General features: G+C 43.2%; 1 protein-coding gene across 4 annotated transcripts in view; it reads right to left on the bottom strand.

The window, feature by feature from the left end:
* znf536 (zinc finger protein 536) overlaps positions 1-22,546 on the bottom strand; it is a 218,457-nt gene that overhangs the window by 177,966 nt on the left and 17,945 nt on the right. For all 4 annotated transcript variants that reach the window (XM_041945162.1, XM_041945077.1, XM_041945246.1 and 1 more), the window contains exon 2: positions 14,998-15,080. The gene's annotated coding sequence lies outside the window, so the exon portion shown is untranslated. The remainder of the gene's footprint in view (positions 1-14,997; positions 15,081-22,546) is intronic.

The following is a 22,546-nucleotide window of genomic DNA, read 5'->3' as shown; positions in this document are numbered from 1 at the left end:
AGGATTAAAATTTTAAGGGAATCAGATAGTGACAGTGAGGCCTCGCATTAAAGGCACCGGCGACAGAAAAGAGGGAAGGATTAAAAACAGATTAAATTGGTTTGTAGTGACGGAGATGAAAGGAAGGAGGAAGAGAGGGGGGAAGGAGAGTGTGTTTTGACAGAGGTCTGTCGGGCTTTTGGCACGGTGATAATGAGTCACATCTCCCATGCACTGTTATTTATCGCCGACTTGGCTCACAAACAAAAGATCAATAATTTTGAGCAAATCTAATGTTGTCCTCGCCGCTAATGTGCTCGTCCATCACATCTGCCATCTCCACCAAGGAGATGGACTGATTCCCTGTTTATTTGGAGATCAAATGCAATTATATCACATGGCTCTAATAACAGAGGAAACCCCCCCACCCAACGTGAATATGTGTGGCGCCTTGGATCACGCCCATGCATATGTATATATAGATATACAGACATGCACAAAGGTGTCACGTATGTGTAAATGATAATATATGTATGGAATGGGCGATGAGCTGCCGTGCCATTTTTCCACATCAATCTTCATTTCTTCCTCAGACCTTGCTTTTGAAATATGAAGTGTGTCAACGGCCCGTCCCCCCGCAACACAGGAGGCACACAAACATCCGTCAAAGCAACACACCCGATGTTCACCAGTTAGCCCTGCAGCACAGACAGATTAGAAGACAGCAGATCCTTCACTGACAACTAGCCCTGGGTGAGACACTTTCCAGCCACCTGAACTCAATCAGGCCCCGGTGGAGGCAGCATTTGGGTATTTCATTTCATCTCCATCCCCTTACTCACTTGAGGTACTTTTGATTTATCTTGCACACAGGAACGTAAATCGCATTTGGAATCTAACGTCGCTTTCGTTGTGGTTATCTACATAGCGGCTGCTTGTTTTGGTTCTTTTCGACATGTTTGAGTGTGGCTCAGAGCAGACACAAAGGCCACCAGAGGTTCAAGCCACTGTCTCCACAGCCTCTGTGATATGCATCTGCTCTCTAAGGTGTCTAGTATCTACCAACTGTTGGCTATGTACATAAATCATTTGGGACCTTCTCCACCGTCCTTGGCACACCACAATCAAGCGCACCCCAGCACTGTGACAGTAAAGCCAGTGGCAGGTGTAAGGCACTAAGCTCCTTCCCCTTCTCCCTGGGTGAGGTGTGAGGAGCAAAACAATGACAGACAAAGGTCACCTGGCCCACAACGAGCCACCCGCTGAGGTGTTGACCTGCCGAACACACCCCTGAGGCACGAGGAAGAAAGGAAGGAAGGAAGGAAAAGATTGAAAGTCAGCGGGCAAAGACTTCAAGACAAACCAAAGTGGCAGCCAACAACATGACAAACATCAACCAGAATAAGCAGAAGACTCGGACATGTTTTATTTAGCTCTTTCAAAGTGGCATCAGGAAGGTTTTTCCACTGATTCCCAATTGCACCAAAAATGGCAAGAGGGCCCCAAGTAATGATTTTATCAATTATTGACATATTCATATCAGTTTTCATTAATCTGGCAATAATTTTTTAAAGAATCAACTGACTGTTTATTCTATACAATTTCAGAAATTTCCCAGAGCAAGGTGATGTATTTGAATTGACTTCATTATTTTTAACTGATTTTTGTTTTGTTCTTAATGTGTTTCTAAATATTCAAATAAAATAAATTTTCCTCCTGTAAACCACTCTGAATCGCCTCTGTGTTCGACAGGTCTTACACAAACATGCTTCTAGTTCTGTCCAATCAACAATCCAAAAATATTCAACCAGACTATTCAGTTAATCCTTTCAACACCATGCATGTAGCAACTGTCAGCGATGTTCCAATATTTGGGGGCGTCTTGCATTTACACATCTTTTCAACAAGCTGTTGCATCAAAATATGCTTTCTAGAAAGCGCGAGGAAGGCAGCGTGTATCAGGTCAGGACCTTGGCACGAGAAATAATAAAGCCTTGACATAAGGCAGAGAGCAGGGAGGCACACCACGACCCAGGGCAACCCAAGGCTCCTCCTAACTGCACCTAATTCTCTCTCTCACTGTGCCTTTCTTCCCCACTGTTAGCATACCCAGACACCTACAACCATGGCAGACTTCCTAGATGTTCAGAGCGGTGTCAGGGCACAGCTAAAGGTCAACATTCCTGGAAGCCGTGCAGGAATCGGCAACAATGTGCTGTTTTTACACTACGCATTTTTGAAAAACATTTTTTTTTCAATGCAATCAACAAACAAATGCTACGCGTGAAACAGACGACCTCAGCGGAAATAGTGTCAAATGTTGTCTTGGAGGAGCAGGCCATGAACACGTCAGGGAGGGGCTGTTATAAATAGCTCACAAATGCATGCGGGGATCGTCACCTAAACTGTTTTTTCCTTCCCCTGTTTAATTGACATCCGTATATCAGTGGTAAAAATGCAAATATACGGAGACAAACGTGGTGTTAATGACACAGCTGCACACACTCATCACTTCTCTGGAACAAGAGTGACACGGGTTCGCACGAACGCACATAATAACAGGTCAGCTTCTCTGATTCACCCAAAAGTCGCGTGAAGATGTCACAGTCGCCGTCGAAACACATATTACACACGCTCATTTTGATCTGTCTGCTGAAATATATTCGCACCTAGAGAGGAAACACGTCAGAGCTGTAAAAGCTAGGTGTATCTGTGCTGAATATGCAATAATTCACTAGTGAAGAATGGTTCCGAGCATCACTGTAATGACAACCTTCTATATTGTTGTAATCATTATTGCCACTGACAGCATCACTATCATCATCAACGCCGTCATCTGTAATCATCAAGCCCATCACAAGCCATATTTTTTTTACAACAGTGTGACATGGGCAGTCAGTGGATGGTGATGAAGCGGTGTTAGGATGCGTTCACACCAAGCATGTCTGCAGCAGTTTAGTGCAGCTCTCACGCACGGCTTCGCTTCTTTTTTTTAGCAATACAGATGCGTTCAAACACGAAACAGCACAGCAAGATTACTTCGCTCGACTTCAGAGATGTAAGGTGTAAGGTGTCTAGCCATGCAGCTTGCTGTGGTTAAATTTACAAATTCAATTTAAAGCTCTCAAAGCACTGAAAATTTACTTTCAAAATATTTCAAAGCAACACACAAGGAATACCAGTGCTGCACCTGATTGGATGAATGCACCACTTGCTGGGCTGTCAGAGGACTGTGCTTTAGGCTTTAGAGTTGGAAAAACCCATCAACTCTTCTGGGAGAAACTGTCAAATGTCACTAACACAACAGCCATGAAATGGACCACGCAGGTCTTTACATCCTTGTTTAAGAATATGCTCACAGAGTTCAGGAGCTTCAAAGTGGGAGAGAAAAGAGAAAATATAGCGCTGCTTGTATCGCCATTTAAAACATTTCCTATAGTTAGTGGATTGGTTGAGCTAACTTCTGGCAAGCTCAGAGCGGTTTTCGGCTGATATCTAGTGACGAAAACTCAGGTCACAAGATAAATCCTGGTAAAGGCAAAGTTCATCATAAAAACTGAAAATACAGTTTCATACATTATGATGCACAAATCTATTGATACGTAGGTCTTTACACTGGCGAGACAAATGAATCACAGTTTGATTATACAGTGATGTTTTAACCCCAGGCCTCACAGACTTCTTACCCAGCCCAGTATCCTGGGAATCATGGGAATTTTGGACCATTGTGGCCCTCAGGATTACAATATACGTGTAATGTCGATGCTTAGTGCTAAAACACGAGGTGGTGGTGTGGTGGATGGGCATGTATACCGTGTGTCACTGTTATTAACCATAGCCATCATCTTTCCCTAACTTTAACCACACTGTAGATGCCATCTGCAGGTAATCCAGAAAGGACTGTATACAAATTCTGTACCCAGAGTGATGACCGGTCTACAGCAACACTGATATAAGCTTCTTTTATAAGTGTGGCATCACTGGAAAATGATGGGAATCTCAACCTCTTTATCGTCTATATGTGAAAAAGTAGAAAATGTACTCTTTTTTCCCCCCTTGTCTCCCTCGGTAGCAGCATTTAGTGGAGAGGAAATCCTCTGACACGTATAATCTACTTCAGACTGACATCAGCCAGTGCTGCTATCGATGCATCCCTATCTCAGTGAGCAGACTGCGTACATGAAGCAGTCTGGGAGTCAGGCTAGACTGACACCACAACAGCAGCCTTTGGTTCCCAGCACCTAACGCTCCGCTCGCAGCCTGAATATCGCCTGTGGGATTTCACCGCACTAAAGAGTTATGTCAAAGACCTTGACAACGTGTGACGTCTCCCTCAGCCACTGCTGTCATGTTCCGTCTGCTTCTCATCCCCCTCTGCCCCCCGCTTTTCTCCCTCCTTCCCAAGCCTCTCTTGACTCTGGTTTGAGCAGGAGACTTTCTCCCTGAGCATTTTAAGTTGTCATTTTTTTAAACACACATATCAAAGCCGGGAGTAAAGAGGGGGGACAGATGTTTCTCTCATGCCTTTCTACTGGAGTACAATGAAGCTTTGGAGAGGAAAGAGAGAAACGAGTGAAAAGACATTTGCAGACATCTTTTTGTAATCCACATCCTTTCTTCTGACGACTGGCAATATATCATTTGTATTGATGCAATATTAAATTTCAATATCGCATGTCAAAAGGTACAAAATGATAGATCATAGCCTAACTAAATGAATTATTAAAGGCCTACGCCGTCTGCGCTATCGGCTTCTCTTACAATCAGCTGTGTCGGAAGAGTGCAGTTGGTGATACTGGCAGCATTTCAAAGCTTTGTCGTTCTTCTTTCTAGCCGCATCCCAGCTTTCTTAATCTAGCTTTCTGTCACTTATTAATGTTCCCAAGGAACTAAAAACCACAGATCTTTCCCTTCCCAATAATCAGAGGCTTGGCTCAGGTCCTTTTATTTCTCCAGAAAAATTCTTTAAAAACATAAATGAACAAAGTCATAATTACATATTGAGCAGACGATAAGGATAAGAAAATACATTCAGCTTTGTCAGATATGTTAAGAGCAGAGAAGAAGGGAGAGTGCAGCAGTGACTCATTCTGTGCGATATGATTTATGTGCTCTTTATGTGCTCTGCGACCCTGTAAGTTTATCTCTATATTCCCTGTCTGATAGAGTGACTCCTTGGTTGTCTCCGTGCCTCGCCACAATACCGCTGCATACCAGACTCCACGGTTGATTCTTATTTACAACCCAAGTCAAAGGTCGCATCTTTGGTGGCTCGCCAAGTTGTGGTTGACGAGAAAAGACAGGCTAGCGGTGGAGAAACAAGAGAAGGAGATGTTTTCCTGCACAAACGAGTGGATTTAGCATCCACCCACTTTCTGTGCACCAGCCTGAAAATGACATACCCTAATTAAAATGCTTTCTGTTCTTGAAATCTTGATTTCAGTCATTATCCTGGGCTCTGTTTCCCAAAAGGATCTGAAGGCGAAGATGATCATAAAATCCACGTTATGAACCTTCTTGAGCTTAAGGAGTTTACCCCAAAAGCATCGTAACTGAAGACACTCCTTTCCACTCTGAGGAGGGTAAGAGCATCTTAAGCTCCAGAAACTGCAAGAGGAGCCGAAAGCTTTCGTTGTTTCAGTTCACTTTTCGTGTCGATACTTTTATCATAAACGCTGGTGTTCATCGTTCAGTGACGTTTGACACACAGCAGGTTTGATACAGAAATGATGAGAGTGGCATTCACAGTATGACCTGCGTATTCAGGAAACTTATAGGAGGAGGTACTGTTTCATTTTAGGTTTGATGTGAGTAAGGTCTGCCTGGAGCCGCAGATAAATTAGTCTTTACGACAAAGTTTACTTTCTCAGATTTAGCTCCACTCAGGGCAGCAAGCTGAAAGTTGAAAACTGCTTTCTGCACATTAAGCTTTGTTTTCATACTGAACAATTCCTCGTATAAATCATTTTCTGTGTCATTTACAGCACCTACACTTTGTGATGTATGCATTTTTAAGATATAGCACGGCTCACAGACAGTTATATATGCAAAGTTACTTTATAGTGTATTCAGTATCATCTTTAGCACCACGAACAGCCGACATTAAAAAGCTCTCGATGGCACGCACATGCACTCGTTCCTAAGCACTGCCTGGGGAAATGTATCAAGAAATTTAAGAGCATTTGCAGAAACACTCTTAGAAAACGCTCTTAACTTCTAAGATCGATTATTATCAGCAATGAGGGGCCCGCTCTCTTTTTCTTGGAGTTTATGATCAAACACTAAATTCAGTGATACCGAACCAGAGCCACAAACATGGTCGGGGAAAAAATTAGCAAATTTGATTGTTCTGTTGTGAATGCATGTTAAAGAATAACCATCTGTTGTCACTGTGATCTGGAGATCTCACAGAGGTTTACACTGAAAGCAATGCTGTCAGAGGTGAGTGAGGATTGAACTCCATAACACAAGCATGGGTTGATAATTAAGTGTTTTTTATGTAGATTATTATATGTTCAACCATTATGTTGGAAAGTCTAAAGGTAAACTAGGCAAGATTTTCCTAAAAAAACACACATAGTGTATGGACACAAAAAGTAATCCCTCTCAATCATCGTGACATCATGACTTGCAACCCACTAGAAGTGTGTGGTAGTGTATTTATTTACAGAGACTGGATTTTCTTATTTTCTTATTATTTTGCTGCAGCTGGGACTTTTCTAGGCTGCATCTTTTGGGCAGTGGGTGTGTAGCCCCCGCCAAAAACAGCGCACAGGTGACGTCGGGCCTTCGTAAAAAGATAGCAACCAGGTGCCAGACCGTGAGCAGCCTGAATCCATGGGGAAGCTACGACAATGGCGGCCAGAGCGCCAAAAAGTTTTTGTTTCCAAAAGTAACAAAAGTGATAATTTCCCCATAATACTCATTTAAGGCGCATTCAATGGCGTGGCACACATGCACTCTTGGTAAAACAGAAGGTGCTTTCGTATTTGGGAGGTAGCGAACATGCTAACACGTTCTAAAACACTGGCTCGGAGACTAAAAGTGAGCATACGTAAGGGTGTTCAAGTTTTATCTTTGGAAACGGCAGCTTGACACACAAAAAGAATCTTGGGGTCCTCTTGCTTATGAGTGAGGGGTCAGTGTAGTACCTTCTGGACCAGTTTCTAAAGGGACACAGCCACACAACTGTTGCATCGTTGAGGGTTGATTTCAGTTGTGGGCTCTAATCCTAAAGAGCTGCTCCCTATCAGAAGCTACATGCTTGTTTGAGTGAAACCTGGTAAAATACGTATACAGACGGGCCGAGCTATATGCTTCCTGCTGCGCGCTTGTGTCCAGCACAAGTGTTAATTCTCCTATGCATGTGTGATGTCCTGAATCCCTAACCCCCCTGAGGTTATAATTGCAGAGTCCAGATTGCCGGGCCTGGCGACCCCCATGAGAAGTCACAGCCTCCATTTAGCTTCCAGATCCCATGCAAACGAACACAGGGGCCCCGTGTTAGCGTGCTAGCACTGGCTGGCAAAAATTCAATTTTCATCCCCCTTTTGTATCCAAGCCTGCTGTCTTGCCCTAACGATGCTCCCCACCCCCCAACCACCCCCCACACTCCCCTTCTCCAGCCTTCTCCCTTCAACAACAGAACACAGTGGAGTCGTTAGGACCCTCTCTTCATTACTTCAAAAAACCAATCATTAGACACCAGAGTATATACGTAATTAGAAAATCACTTCCTTTGCAATCCCGGCTAAGTAGTTTACATACTGTAATTACAGGGACAAAATCAATTTTTAATCATTTCACTGATTGGGCTCATCAGCTCAGTAGGAACATTGTATCCTGCTTGTTGTGCGAAAGCAACATCTGGGCTAAAACAATTACCCTTTTGTGTTCCAGAGCGGCTCTGAAAATGCCTTGCTGTCACTTCCCCATGTCGTGGACGCTCTCTTTCTATCTCTATCCGTCTCCAGACGCCTTTCTCCCCTCGCCTTCGTCTTTCTTTCTCTCCGTCTCGCGCTCCCTTTCTTCCTCTCTCTCTCTCCCTCCCTCTCTTCTCTCTCTTTCACTCCCTGCCCTTGACTTGGACATGAAGGATCACATTTAAAGCTTTATAAATCAATACGCTATAATAAGCTGCTCTTGACAGAGAGGGAGAGAAAGGAGGAAAAAAACAAACAACATATTGCTTTTTTAACACCTCTTGTGTTTTTGTTTTTTCCATGCCCCCGTTGTTACTGTCATCGATGTTTTTTCTTTTTACATTGTTGCCTTTTAGAAAACAGATTTTGTTTGGCCCTGCAGAAATATCACCTTATTACCATGTTTTCTGTACCCCTTCTGTTGGGGAGGGGGATATGACGGTGTCGATAAGGAATATGTAAAGGCACAAGATGGCAATCTCTGTCTTGTTGAAATGAGACATAAATACATAACCCAACTTCAAACTGCGTCTTCTCTCCCGGTATGTTTCACCCTTCACCGGCTAATAAAATGCTTTGTATTCTTGTCTGAGAGAGGCCCGATCGATCCACATTAGTCTGAACTCTCTCTCTTTCACTTTGAAAACTCAGGAAATCAGATTTCAGAGAGGGGAGAAAAAAAATCGGTTAATGCATTGATCACTCTGGCTGTATGCAAATCACATTTGCCTCTATTTTTTTGCTGATCAATAGCATTAATTAACGGCTTCGTCTTAACGGCACCCCGCAATCCCGTTAGACACCACTGTCGACCTCAGAAATCATCCACCCTCCCTCGCCCCCTCCTTCAGTAGCCATGGAAATGAACGGCGCATGGCAGGGGCCATAAATCAGGAAATCCAATTTGACCATGAGCTCCAGTACTAACAGTAAAACAGGAGCACTAACGCAGCACACAGGTAGGTCATCCTATATTGGGCATAATATTATCTATGAAAAGAAAGTGTGCACAAGTTGTTTTTTTTTTCAACCTTTTCAACAAGATTTGTGAAGTCCACCGATTTTACACATGAAATCTAGTTTAGTTCAGCGAGTCCACTTTAGAGCCTGTGGAAAAAGTTCTCTTCTTATGAGTTATTATGAAAAAAAAGACTTTTTTGCATCAAGGGTTTATCTTTCTTTGGGAAAGAATATTTTAAGACAGAAAATCTGAATTTGAATGAACAAGTTTCCCACTGGGCATGATCGTTTACTCACCTTTTAACTTTATCTAACACCAGTACAGCACCAGCAGATAGCTAAGTACTTAATGAGTGTGTGTGTGTGTGTGTGTGTGTGTGTGTGTGTGTGTGTGTGTGTGTGTGTGCGCGTGGGGGGGGGGGTGCTGTTGCTAACCAGCCTAGCTGCTGCTGCCAGGGATGCTAGTGTGTGGGATTAATAATGGACGCTTTTTGAAATTATTATTATTCCCAAAATGCTCTTTTGTGATTTGCTTTGAAGGCCGTGCGTGTGTGGGTGTGTGGGGGGGGGGTGTTAAGTGAGTAGGGGTGAGGTGGTTGGTGAGGGGGGTTTGAGGGGGGGGGCTTGCTTGCTCATTTGGAGAGCTTTTCCAATTATACAATTAGTCAGGAATGTAGGCCAGCGGCCTTGGTGCTCCTCCTGCTCCCCGACACTGGATAGCAAGTGCCCTCCTCTCACTTTGTATTTATCTCTTTCTTTCTCACCAGCCAAGATATACATAGAAATACATGAACAGAAATAAAATTAAACAACAGAAATAATATGCAAGCGCGGGCACAGAGTGAAAGTGACAGCAGCTCGCAGTGCAGGAGGTGGTTAAAGCAGCCGGTGTCCCAGAGGAGCACGGCCAACACGGGCTGACCTTCTTTGTGAATTGGGTTGCGTGTGAACGATCAGGGCGGCGCACTGTGGTGTTAATAGATAAAGTCATGGGGCTGAGGCTCTCTGGTGCGTTGTGTTCAAGGGCTTCGTTGTAAACTCCAACCATTCCCCAAAACCCCCACCACTTTGGGAAGATGAGTGCATTGGTGGGATGGCTGGTTTGGGATTGAACACACACGCAACGCAAACTACTTTTGACTCCTTCTCTTCTCTGGGATGGAGTGATATGATAAATTGATTTATGATGAAGGACAAATTGTTTTGTAATTTGGCCCTTTCTGATTGTCCCCTCACTCTTGCCTGCCTGCTACTGAGCGTGCTGCACTGGGTTTAATATGAAGCAACAACAACAGCCAAGTGCCATCTGTTGGCATGCGGATTTTCTGTAATCTCTCTTTACTGATTACAACAATGACTACACGAACCTCTTAAATAATTATCCCACAATGTAAAAAAAAAAAAGAAATAAAAAAATGGAAATAATTATAATCATTAACTCCCACCAAGTCTGCCACTCCTCCAGCAAATGAAGGCTGTCAGAGAGAGAGACAGAGATAAAGAGAGAGACAGAGTGTGAGAGAGAGAGTTTTTCTTCTGCTGTGATGCCAATCATGTCTTATTTATACCAGCGGGGTAGAGTGCCGCACAGCAGTGACAATCTTTACCCAACAACACTGAAGAGGAAACTGTAGGAAAATTGACCCCTCTCCACCCGCCACCCCTGCACCTTTTGCTGTTGTTTTTATGCCGTTTTATGGGGGGGAAAAAAGCACCCTAAAATGGAGTGCAGGTGACATTTTGTAGTTTGCGTGATGTGATATTTCCAGCAGGGGGATCAATGTCAGGTTTTAGTGTACGTCACTCAGAATTTAAAAATATGAAAATAAAAAAAATGCTTCTGTCTGGACCCGAATTGGTTCAAAGTTTAACAAACAAGAAATGAGTTTAGTGAAAGTGGATGTGACACCTGTTTCTCCACTATCCTCAATAGTCCAAAGTGCAGGCAGAAGAAGAGCTGTGTTGGAGTAAAAGCCGTGATCAGAGATGCACAAGCACAAATTAGTACCGACCTATACCTATAGGAAAGATAAAGATAAGATAAACATAATTTGAAGGTATCTGGGATTATCATTGTGTCACATCTTTTCTTTTTAACCACAAACCTTTATAAAATGCGCCTTTAGTTTAGGAGTTTCTTATTTTTGTAAAGGTCAGAGGTGGAGGCAGCGTTCAGATCTTTAAGTAAAAGTGGCAAAAGTAAAATATAGAAATACTCTGTTTCAAGTAAAAGCCATTCCAGATTTCACCTAAGCTAAAGTAGATATTTTCATAAAACACCCAGGCCTCCTTGAAGTATCAAAAGCATCAATTATTCAGCAGAATGACCCCTCTATCATATTTTATGCATCATGCATTTTGTATGTAAAACCTTAACATGCAAACTAACTACTATCTAGAGCTGTCAAATAAATGTGGTGGAGTGAAGAGCACGATACTACAGTACAAGTACCTCAAACCTCTACTAAAGTATTGTCCTTCTGTAAATGCATTTAGGTTTTACTTTAGGCCTCTGCTTCATTAGAAGCAACTGCCGTTTTCCCTTTTTCCAGCAGCAGGTTTGGCTGTTTGTGTCTGCAAACGCTCGTCCGCGTGTACAGTATGTGTGAGCATGTCTGTTTATGAATCTCCTTCTATATAAGTCATTCGTGTGTGTGTGTGTGTGTGTGTGTGCGTGCGTGCGTGTATGCTTTTGCAAGTTTGTGTGTGAGCGCTTTGTGTGAGAAATGGTGTGAGAATGCATCAAGGGGAGCATGTGTTAGCTCTGCTTCCAATATGAGGGAAATCTGTGGCACATACCTCCGATATGACACAAGCCAAAACGACATGACTCACCCATGCTATATTTGATTAATAAAACTACAGCCGGCAAAATGTGTTTCAAAACAACAGACCATTACCACGGCACAGTTTGACTGGAGAAATGTAGAATCACATTATTTTTATTAAGGCACGAAGACCAAATATCGGTGTGTGGAGTGTGAAATCTGATATGATCTAAAATGATATCATCTGAATGTTACATTTGCAGTTAAACGTGTCTTCATTTTTCACTTCGGCGAGGCATATGTGAATGCAGGGCGATAATTCAGACAGGCCGCTGTCTCAGCTTGCCCAGAAGAGGACAGCTGCCATATATGTTTAATCCCTGCTGCTCTGAATCTTATAATACACGTTATAACATGAATTTTCCAGCTTCAAGAGAAAAGGTTTCCATTGATTAGCACTTTTCGAGCAATCAATTTTTACAAACCCGCTTGACCCCCTCATCTTATTTTCTGTTTCTCAGGAAGCCAGCTCTCAGGATGACGGTCTTTTACCAATTAAAATAACATAGAGAAGCGAGAGTGGTAAGAGTAGTTATCGGAAAGAGCAAGAAAAGGAAGGGGAGCGGTGCTGGAGGGACATGTATAGATTCAAGGAGACGAATGCGAGGTGCCAAAGACCAAGAGGGAGAAACAACAATGGGAAAGATGATGATGATGACGCGCTGATTACAGACAACCAGGCAGGAAGAAGCATCCTAACCCCACAAAGCAGATATATCCCTCACTTATACCTGTCATATGATCTCCCATCACTCACTGACACACTGAGATGCACATACAGTACACACACTATAACAGCCCATCACCATGAGAGATGTGGTGGCCACGCTCCTCCAGCTCCGGGAATAATGGCTTGCACCTGTTTACCATGTCACCTCTGTTTGCTAATTGTCTCCTTGAGCTACATAGAGAGGAATTGACGGCGTCGTGGCTTTTTGACAGGCGGTGTGTGTGTGTGTGTGTGTGCGGCTTTGTGGTGGTGGTGCGGGGCATTATTGCTCATGAAAAGACTGGCACCATGTTTATTTTATGTTACATAGCTCTGTCCAGCGTGCATGCTAATACACTTAGGTGAGTAGCGTCATCAAAAAATCTATTGGTATGCGCTGCATATTCACTTCATTTTAAAGACACACCTGCCATTATATATTTTTTATACGTATAAAGTGACATAATAACGATACAAAAACAATGGAAGGGGACAGTTGAAGGGGACAGTATCTCTTGCTGTAAGATTCGACAGTTTAGGAAATTTAGAGTAGAGGGAAGCTTAGAGTTGATTTATAATGAAGACTGGATTTAATAATGAATATAAAGAACAACCAAAAAAAACACCAAAATCCATATTGAATATCAATATATATCTTATTATTATTATTATTGGTACTCGTTACTTAATTCCTCAAAAGTCACATGAAGTTACTATATTTATATGCTGTTAGTTTGTGTCCCTGGATCAAACTGTGTCTTCATTTATCAGTATAACACACACACACACACAAACACACACACACACCAAAAAAATCATGACATTTATGACGTTTTTAAAAATGCATTTTCAAATGAACACTTCAACTTTTGGTGGCACATTCTTGCTTATTGTCCATAAGCTGGAGCAGAGGTGATCAGAGATGGTTTTTCTCTCTGTGCGTTCAGTGAAGAGATTCGTCAAACACACATCCGGACTCGTTTAGCTCATTGAGTGGGAGCAGGGGAAAACAGCTAGCCTATTTCCACTTTGTATCTTCCATATTTTAGACTCGCCTTTTAGACCTTAATATCACACAGCTGTGATATCTCCTAGCCTGTTTTTTTCTTCTTCTTTGTGCAGAGGCTAGCTTTTTCCTCCTGATTCAACTCTTTGCGCTCATGAAGCTAGGTGCTACTTTTTTCTGGATGAACAGAGGACACCAAAATTTTTACTTTTTACTTAACAAGCAAGAACATTTCCACAAATATTCACATTTGTTTCCATCCAGTTTTTTACTAAGCCAGCATCGACCATGGATTTTGCTTCTAGAATGACAAATGTTTTTTAGAAATAATCTGACTGCATCATGCCAACTTCAGGAGAATTTCACAGTCAATCCTGAATGAACACCAAATTGATATTTCAAAGTAATCGTCTCAACAGCTCTGCATCTGGACATCCCGTACTTAGAGCGAGCAGCTAGTAAAAATGAGATGGTAAAAGTAAGTAGGCCACAGCTGTTATTTCAATGTGTCAGATACGTTTAATCAACTTTTCAGATCTTCTGCTGCTCGTCTCATTTTCAGGTTGCAGCTACAGGTTGTGAACATTCAGTAGGCTACAATGAAAACTGTAATGCTGCTTTTTTCAGCTGCCATCAGGTGATCACAGATCTGAAATGATTTTTTGACTTTAAAATGTGACTTTAAAATATTGAAAGTAAACCTGGTCAGTTTCAATAAGGGATTCGGAAGACGCTAACTCGCACCAGCAGCAGTGACATGGGTGAAAGGTGTCTATTTAGGTGCCAGTTTGTGACGTACCCTGCAGTCTTCCTGCTGCCAGAGGTGTTAACGTTCAGTATGTGGCCTAAACCCCAGGACAAACACATTCCCTCACTCACTGATGAGTGTTCAATACTTGCAATGTATAGGTGAATGTGGTGGCACCCTACATCCACCCAACCTTCCACACAGTCAGTAAGTCACATTTCCATTCAGTGTGAGCATACATTCATGCTCTGTGTGACGGAGGCCTGAACAGTCTGTTCCTGGAAGGACGTCCATTCATCTGTTCAGCCCAGTCTCTTCAATTCAGCTCCGCTCTCACCTTCAACACATTCAAATACGGCAAAGCCCAGTTTTGGTTGCAGGCGGTACGTCGATCCTTCCCATTAACTTCTGCGGGGAGCAAATGTGTTCCACGCATTAAAAAAAGTCATGTGACGTAATACAAAGCGTGAGAAAGTCAGTAATGGAAAGGGCTGGCGTATCACCTGCGCACAACACTGGACTCTGAAGTATGCAATGCAAAGTCGTGTTATTTGTTGGCAGATTGAAGAGACCCAGGTGACGATTGTGAATGACTAACTTAACTTTGTGGAACTCAGTGTGAGCCGCTGACCCACCAACAGACGCTGCTGGGCAGCTCGCAGATACGAACGTCTCAGCAGTGTGACGGAGAAGCGTGGCACCGCTTAACAAGTGCACGCTCAATTGACTTTCCCCCGGATAAACAAAGATTTCAATGAAAACAAAAGATTCATGCACGGGTGTGTAAGTGTGACAGACACCTTTAATATCCTCCCCTTTCCCGTGATCAATCAGTGTGATCGTACCTGTGTGACTGCCACCGCTCCAACGAAACGCCGGATGTCAGGAAGAGTGCCGACAGCTCCACAGAAGGTGGGACGACAAGAGCCTGTAAACAAAGCACACACACCAGGAAATTCACAGTCACCCACATTTGAAGCTTGACAAGTTTGCCACACTGACAGAAGAGAAATACCCATTAAAACACTGTGTGCTGATCCCCTCCCCCATCTTTATTTTTCCTCAGGACTTCCTGTGAGGACGTGATGTCACTTACACATGCCGGAGTAACAAATATATGAACTTTAATCGCGCGTGTGTATCAGCCTTTTACTTTTTTTTTTTCATTTTCTTATTATTACTTTTTAATTTGACACTGTAATATCCAGTTCAAGACGAGAGAATCGCACTGGGACGCGTTCTGAGATGCGCGAGGTTTATCATGCGAGAGTTAAAATACGGCGCTGTAAGAAAAAAAATAAAAAAATCAGAAAGCTTTGTTCTCATAAGCAGAAAGCTGTGAGAGGAGCCTACGCAGCACAGCAGAGGATGTTATCTGATCCAGTCCTGAAGCCCAGCTGCTTAACACCAGAAAAATAATCAAGCCAACACAAAGTATGTGAAGTGAAAGACTGCCACTCCCCTTTAAAGTAGCACGGAACTCAGTGAGTGGCATTTGAGCTGAAGCCTCACAGAGAGAGATACAGAAACTGAACAGCAGCTGGCTTTCACTTGACATGAGTCGTGATTTCTGACATTATAGAGGATATATTTACCAAACCCTGCCAAAGGGTTTATGCCGAATGAAGGTGGAAAACCAGAAAAAGTTAGAACGCTTTGCTCTTTGTTGAAGAAGCTAATTGTCTTACTAAACTGCGCCTAATTTACTTTTCATTTTTTTGTGACATTTCAAATGTTTGCTGAAATCTGAATTAAATGAAATTAATGCTAAACGTTGGCTGTCAATGCACTCTGACAGTCATAGCGTGAGCAACAATGCTCTTCTCCTCTCGGGTTTCTGTAGGTGGCGCTCTTTTTTCCGTGAGCCTTTATTAATGCTGCACATTATTGCTTAAAATTATGACTGGCAAAGAAGTGCGGGGCTAACTAACTCTCATGGCTATTGTGGATGTGGAGAGGCAGCCAGGCATGGAGAAGCTGGCTCGGGCTGCAGTTGGGGGGGGTGGGGGTGGGTTGTTGGGGGGGACACAGATGTGGAGGGTCTGCAGGAGGGGCCACCCAGACCAAGCCACTGCTACTGTTTCAATGGAGCGTCAAGAGTAAAACTCACACTCACATACAGAGAACACACACACTCACACACAAAGCCACGACATTGCCTTAAGTCACAATCTAAATTGGCTCCCAAGGGCACACCGACTACCTTGTTCACCAAAGGCATTGTGTATGTTTTCTGAGTGCTTAGCATATGCTGCCGTAACCTGAGATCTCTCTCTCTCCCTCTCTCCCGGTGTCTCTCTTGCGCACACATGCACATGTACACAAACACACACAGCGTCGCAAGAAGTTGCTCTGTTTTCTCCCTTTACGTATTTCCCATCAGGCCCTTAATTAAATTCAAAATAGTTCACATCTACCTATTAAACCATGTTGCACCTACCGCCCACCAGACAAACCTTGAAAGAGACACAAATGCAGGCAGGCAGGATGATGGGTGGGGTGGAGGGGGAACACAGAGGCAGGTTGTCTTTTGTAAGGAAAGAAAGTGATAGGAAGAGAGGAGAAACTATAAGGAACTCCTCTCAGATCACAAGCAATGAGGAATGTCACATCTGCTTTTCGCACTGCCATATGATATCGTTATACTGATGTATGAAAGGTGAACACGCTGGTTTTCTCTGTCGCATGCAGCTTGCACGAACACGTTGATAAAATGTGATTGACGAGGCGTCCATCGGTAGATCAAAAAACTCAAATCGATCAGGTTGATTTTCTGGAAAAAACAAAAAATGATGTTGTAATTATACCACATTCACAAGCAGAGAGACTCAGGTTCTCCCCCAGCCAAAGCTACTGACACTTGATGGAATCTGCTACATCTATGAACTGATATCAAAGCAGAGTAATGGAAATAGCTAACATTTTAAGACAGTCTAACCTTTCCTGTGTTTACCTTATTAAAGAGTGTGTACCTTAACTGGTAGTGCAATACACATAAGGGGAAAAAAACAATGTGTATAAAGCCGGCAGTGTTTAAGCAGGCGAGCAGTAAAGTAATAGGCAAGAGCAGTGAAGTGTTGATTCTACAAAAGATGCGGGGGGAAAAATTGCACCTTAGTGCGTGCGCACACACACACACGCACACACACACACATTCCCTACCCCTCCTCAATATACTCCCACAACACGGCCGGCTGCCTGGCAGCCGAAGTTAACATTTTCAGAGAAAATATTCCTTGCCTCCAATAGTCCGATGTAATTCATTTTCCATCTCTGTTCATTAATCATTGTTAAAATTAGTGATCCATTTCTTCCACTCTGCCATCTGCACTCAGCTTCCTAACAAACATGACACCTCAGCGCATAATAAAAGCTGACAGCTACGAGGAGGCCTTTCCAAGTAGCTTTCTGCATATGTGCACCTCCACGACTTGATGCCGTTGTCAGACAAAAGTAGGTTATTTAGACCGCTGGCTGGAGAGAACTCCACATGAGCACACGCACATGTGCATACCCTGACATATATGGACATGTATGTACAGTCGTGTGCATGTATGTACACTTATGTGTCCCAAGACCATGCAGCTACAGTACATGTCAAAGAGGCAAAAAGAAAAAAAAAAATCACACATGAATAATCTCAGAATTTACAGCCACGTGCACACGCTTTCACACACATGCACCAGCACATACACAAAACAACAGATGTGCCTAACCTTGAACAGAATGTGCTAAAATCCTGATAAGGAAAATCTCCCCCATATTTCTCAGCGAAGGGGTAAAGTGAGGAAAATAAGAAAACGGGAAACAAAAAAAAACAAAAAAAAACATGAGCAATCATGAAACCCAAGAGAGCGAAAGAAACAGAGAGAAAGAGGGAAGCCTTGAAAGGATCCTGTTTACCCCTACAAGGTTTTTGCTTTAACTTCAGCTGGAGCAGTGTTGTACTTTTCCATTTGCATTTGCTTCCAGCAGCTGTGGCATTTGTATGTATTTGTTGTGATACTGTATATCAGCTCGGCTACACCCTAAGCTGAGAGCTGATTCGGCTGAGGGGTAAGACAGTGTGGGACAGAGAGAAAGAGAAGATAAAGAAGAGAGTGAGTCACTGGGCCAGACGATTGCCCTCTCAGGTCACCCAGGCCTCATAAACACCCCACTGATTCACATAAAAATACCTTGATGGAAAGCTATCGACTCCCCAGATGCCCCTGCAGACACCCAGCAGCCTCAAAACATGTAGATTTAGGTGTATGAAAAGTGATTTCACCTCATTTTTGAAGTGTTCCAGTGCATTTAATGCCCACAGACTTATAGTTCAATCAAGCATAAAGGAGGGGTGCACGCTCATATCTGTGAATTTAGCAACATTTCTGGGTTGAAGAAGCGAAATAAACAGGTAGAGCCGCATCAGAAGCCCAGGCTATGAGTGAAATCTTTTACACTTTACACTGTCATTACTTATTTATGATCAAATGTGTCATCTATTGCATAATTTCTATTATCACGGAATAACTTTTCCACCACAAGCAAGTGTAAAATCATAAAAAATATATCAAAAAATCATTCAAAAATTCACCAAGAATATATTTGAATGCCACCCAAGCCTCTTTCTCTGTCTCTCTCCTTTTTGTGCTCTCTCACTCACACACGCACAGCTTACTCACGGTACCTTCCCCTAGTCTCTTGTTAACACCACCCCAATGCACACAATACACACACACACACACACACACACACACGGTCAGGATCCCTCCCTGGCGAGGTGTGTGTGTCTCTGCCTGAGGCACAGCACATTAATCTATATAATGCCCTCAAAGAGAAGGCTTTTTCACACCGCTAACTGCCAAGGACTACGAGGGGCAGCGGCTGAGCCATGATTCAGCTGTTAGCCCAACTGGCGTCCCTGCACACACACACACACTCACACACACTCGCACCCCCACACCCCTCCTAACATACACACACACAATATGTTAGCAAGAATACACACATACACCCTTCGCTGGCAAAAAAGACAACACAGACACCTTTGCGAGCTCACACCCATCAACGCTGGAGCTGGTTATCGAACAGTGTGTTTTTAGTAAAGACCAGAACTGACATTTAATACCTGCTCAGATTCAAACTCTTTTCTTGATCAGACAGTTCCTGATTCAATTCATCATTGTGCCCATTTTAGACTATTTTATTTCCTTGTTGAAGTTCTTGCACAGCTGCTTGTGTATGGAAAAAAAACGTTCACAAAGTTTAGCTTCTATGGTGAAATTAAAAAAAATGCTTTTGTCTAAAACAACACGTTCCTGTACCTCAGTGTGAGGTTCAAGAAAGGATAAACTTGGGTGGAATTTTAGCACCAGTACAGGAATATTCTGGCCCAGCCCTGGTCAGCACTGATCTAGTGTTATCTGTATGAGTTAAAGCTCTATGATTTTGATTATATTTATATACATATATACATAAAGCTGTATGCAGTTGCTGCAAAAGTGAAGAGAGTCCCCCACTGAATTATTAAGACAGATGAAATTCAGAAAGCACCTGAACAAATAAAAGCAGCAGAAGCTGTTCTCTGTGCAGCACCTCCTTCACTGTCCGCTCACACTACACAAGACGAGGGTTTACTGATGTTACCTTGCAGGATTTCTGGGCTTCACCGTGCTCATATTTCAGACGGCAACCTCTTGCCAGTGTGTGAAGTTGCCCAGTGCAGATTTAATATTCATTTGTTGCACGGAAGGCCACAAAACAGACAGCTCAGAGCGGTGATTGGAGGGCCAGTGCTCAGAGACAGACGGCGAGCAGAAGAGCAGCTAAATCATCTTGACATTCACCAAGAAGTAGCCACACAGAAAGCTACTGCTGCTGTTAGTTCTCCCATCGACTAATTTGGTTCTACTTAACCCCTAAACACCCTGTGAGCGCGCACGCACACACACACACACACAAGTGGACGCAAGGCAAACAGAGGCTGACGCACACATACGCACATGCACGAGAGCACACACACACACACACGTCTCACAGTGACACATTTAATTCCAGGTTCTCAGCACATCTGAATTACAGCAGGCTGATGAGGGAGAGAGGGCCAGGCCCCTCCGGACTGATTAGCATCATTTAAGAAAGCCTTCCTTTTCTCTGCCCGCCTCAGCGACCTCTCTCCCCCGTCCTCTCTCTATCACTCTCTGCCACTCGCCGGGGCGACCCACCCACCAACCGGCCTACAATATGGGTGGCATCCCCGCCAGCAAAAGTCAATATGAAGTACGCTCATTTACATCTAACACCGGAGAACGACTCAAGTGCCTGTGCCTCTGGAGCTATTTTATTCCTTCAAGTATTCATCGACAACCGCTTGTTAGCTTTAGATTCTGTTTTCTAAAAGTGTGGACAGAAGGACATAGCTAACGCATATATACGTCAGGCGCCATATGAAGCAGTTTTTTTCTGCGTGTGTAAAGTAAATAAGACAGAGCCTGTTTTATTTGTGCATATTTCCCCCCTTCTAAATTATATAAGCCTTGCACATGGCTTAAAATTTTGTAAAGCTTTTCTCAAAATCCTACTTATGGTTGCCATTCTGTGCCAAAAAGTTCATCTGGCCTGTAAATTTAAGCATGGATTACAAATATTCAAATCATGAGCTTACTGTTCAAATAAACATTTCCAACAGGGAGGGGAAAAGTTGCAAGGCATACACTTTCAGCATAATTCCTCCTCTGGCACCTCCCCTCCCCTCGCTCCTAATAAAACAACCACACACACACACAAAAAAAAGCAGGGAAGAGGAGGGGAGGGGGGCAAGAAATGCAAAAACAAAAGACAGAGTTAAAAGTTTGGCTTCTTCATTTACCGTGCGGCTGGATAAACAGTGTTGATGAAATATGTAATTAATGTAATTGTAACCACCTATGCAATTACAGTCAGCCGGGTGGGCTCGGCCGTGGCCCCAGTACACCCTGCCATAGGACAATAGGGCACCTTATTACAGTTTTAAAAGGGGGAGGGAGGGAGAGGGGGGTGAAAAAACGGGGGAGGCTTAAGCTGGTCAGCTGCTCACCACATGGTAGAAATAATAAGGACTGAAGTCACAATCATTTCAGCTTTGGTTTAGCTTCGCTGATCACTGCACTTTATGCTGAACAATACAAATACCTGACAAACTCTTGAGCGTCTGAGCCACATTATCTGTGATATGAACGTTCTATGACTACATACAATGCAGCAGACTAGCCTGCACCGGTGGAGGAAGTATATTTGCATCATTTTCTTAAGTAAAAGTGGGAACACCACAATGTAAAAATACTCTGTTTCCAGTAAAAGTCCTGCATTGGAAATTTCAAGTATTAAAAGTACTTGAAGCAGAAAAATGACCCTGCGACTGTCAAACATTTTATTCTTACATTGCATGGATTCATGTGCAAGCAGCACTTCATTGTTGCAGATGGTCAAGGGGGAGCGAATTTGAACAATATACTGTCGGTAGTTTCATCTTATAAACTGATCATATTTTTTCATGTGAAACCCTTAATTCATAACTAACCCATGAAAACCACGTATCTCCAAAATGGCAACTTTTCACAAGGCATGGAAGTGCAGGCCTGTTTCAGCCACGTGTGAAAGGATTTCTCAAATCGTCGAAGGGGTTTTTAAATGGTTTATTCACGTAAAGAAGTAGGAGAAATTTCAATCAACCCATGAAGGAACACTCAATCCTTTAATTTTTCTGAAAAACTCAAAATCACCAAATTTGGAGATCTAAACAGACAACAGCTGTCAAATAAATGTGGTGGAGTAAAAAATTCCCCTCTCTAATGTTGTGGACTAGAGGTGAAGATTGCTCAAATTTGTACTTAAATAAAGTACTTAGTTACTTTCCATCACTGGTTACACCTGTTTTGACTTGATCCAATGCACTTCCACTTCTACCTGAATATTTGTCTGTTCTTAGAGCGCAGCATGACCACCTGCTGTCACACTAACCTGTAAACCGCCAAAGAGGCTCATAGTGAAACCAGTCTTGGTCCCGTGTATGGACGGCTACAATTTATGGCTGCAGCAGCAGTGAAGACAAACGCATTGTCACCTGGGTAAAGACGAGTCAAAATTTGGGTGAAGGTGCAGGCCGCTACCCAGGCCCGTTCACACTGGCAGCCGGTGTTATCCCGGGGATTAAAATAGACTTTTCTCTGCTACCCGCCCCTGCCCAGCATTAAAGTCTTCCACATTTGCAAAATTGCAAACAGATGCAACTCAAGTACCTGCAAATAATCTGCCAAGACCAATTTCAAAAGGGAGATTTCAGAATATGTGGGAGTCATTAGAGGGAGTATTATTTCAGCGATGAGCGCGAGAGGGCCAGCCGCGTTTCACCCAACCAGATGGGTTCTGCTG

The sequence above is a fragment of the Chelmon rostratus genome, chromosome 1 (assembly GCF_017976325.1).
Source record: "Chelmon rostratus isolate fCheRos1 chromosome 1, fCheRos1.pri, whole genome shotgun sequence".
NCBI classification, from domain to species: Eukaryota; Metazoa; Chordata; class Actinopteri; order Chaetodontiformes; family Chaetodontidae; genus Chelmon; species Chelmon rostratus.
Note: the sequence above shows the minus strand (reverse complement) of the source record. Positions and strands in the feature narration are given on the sequence as shown.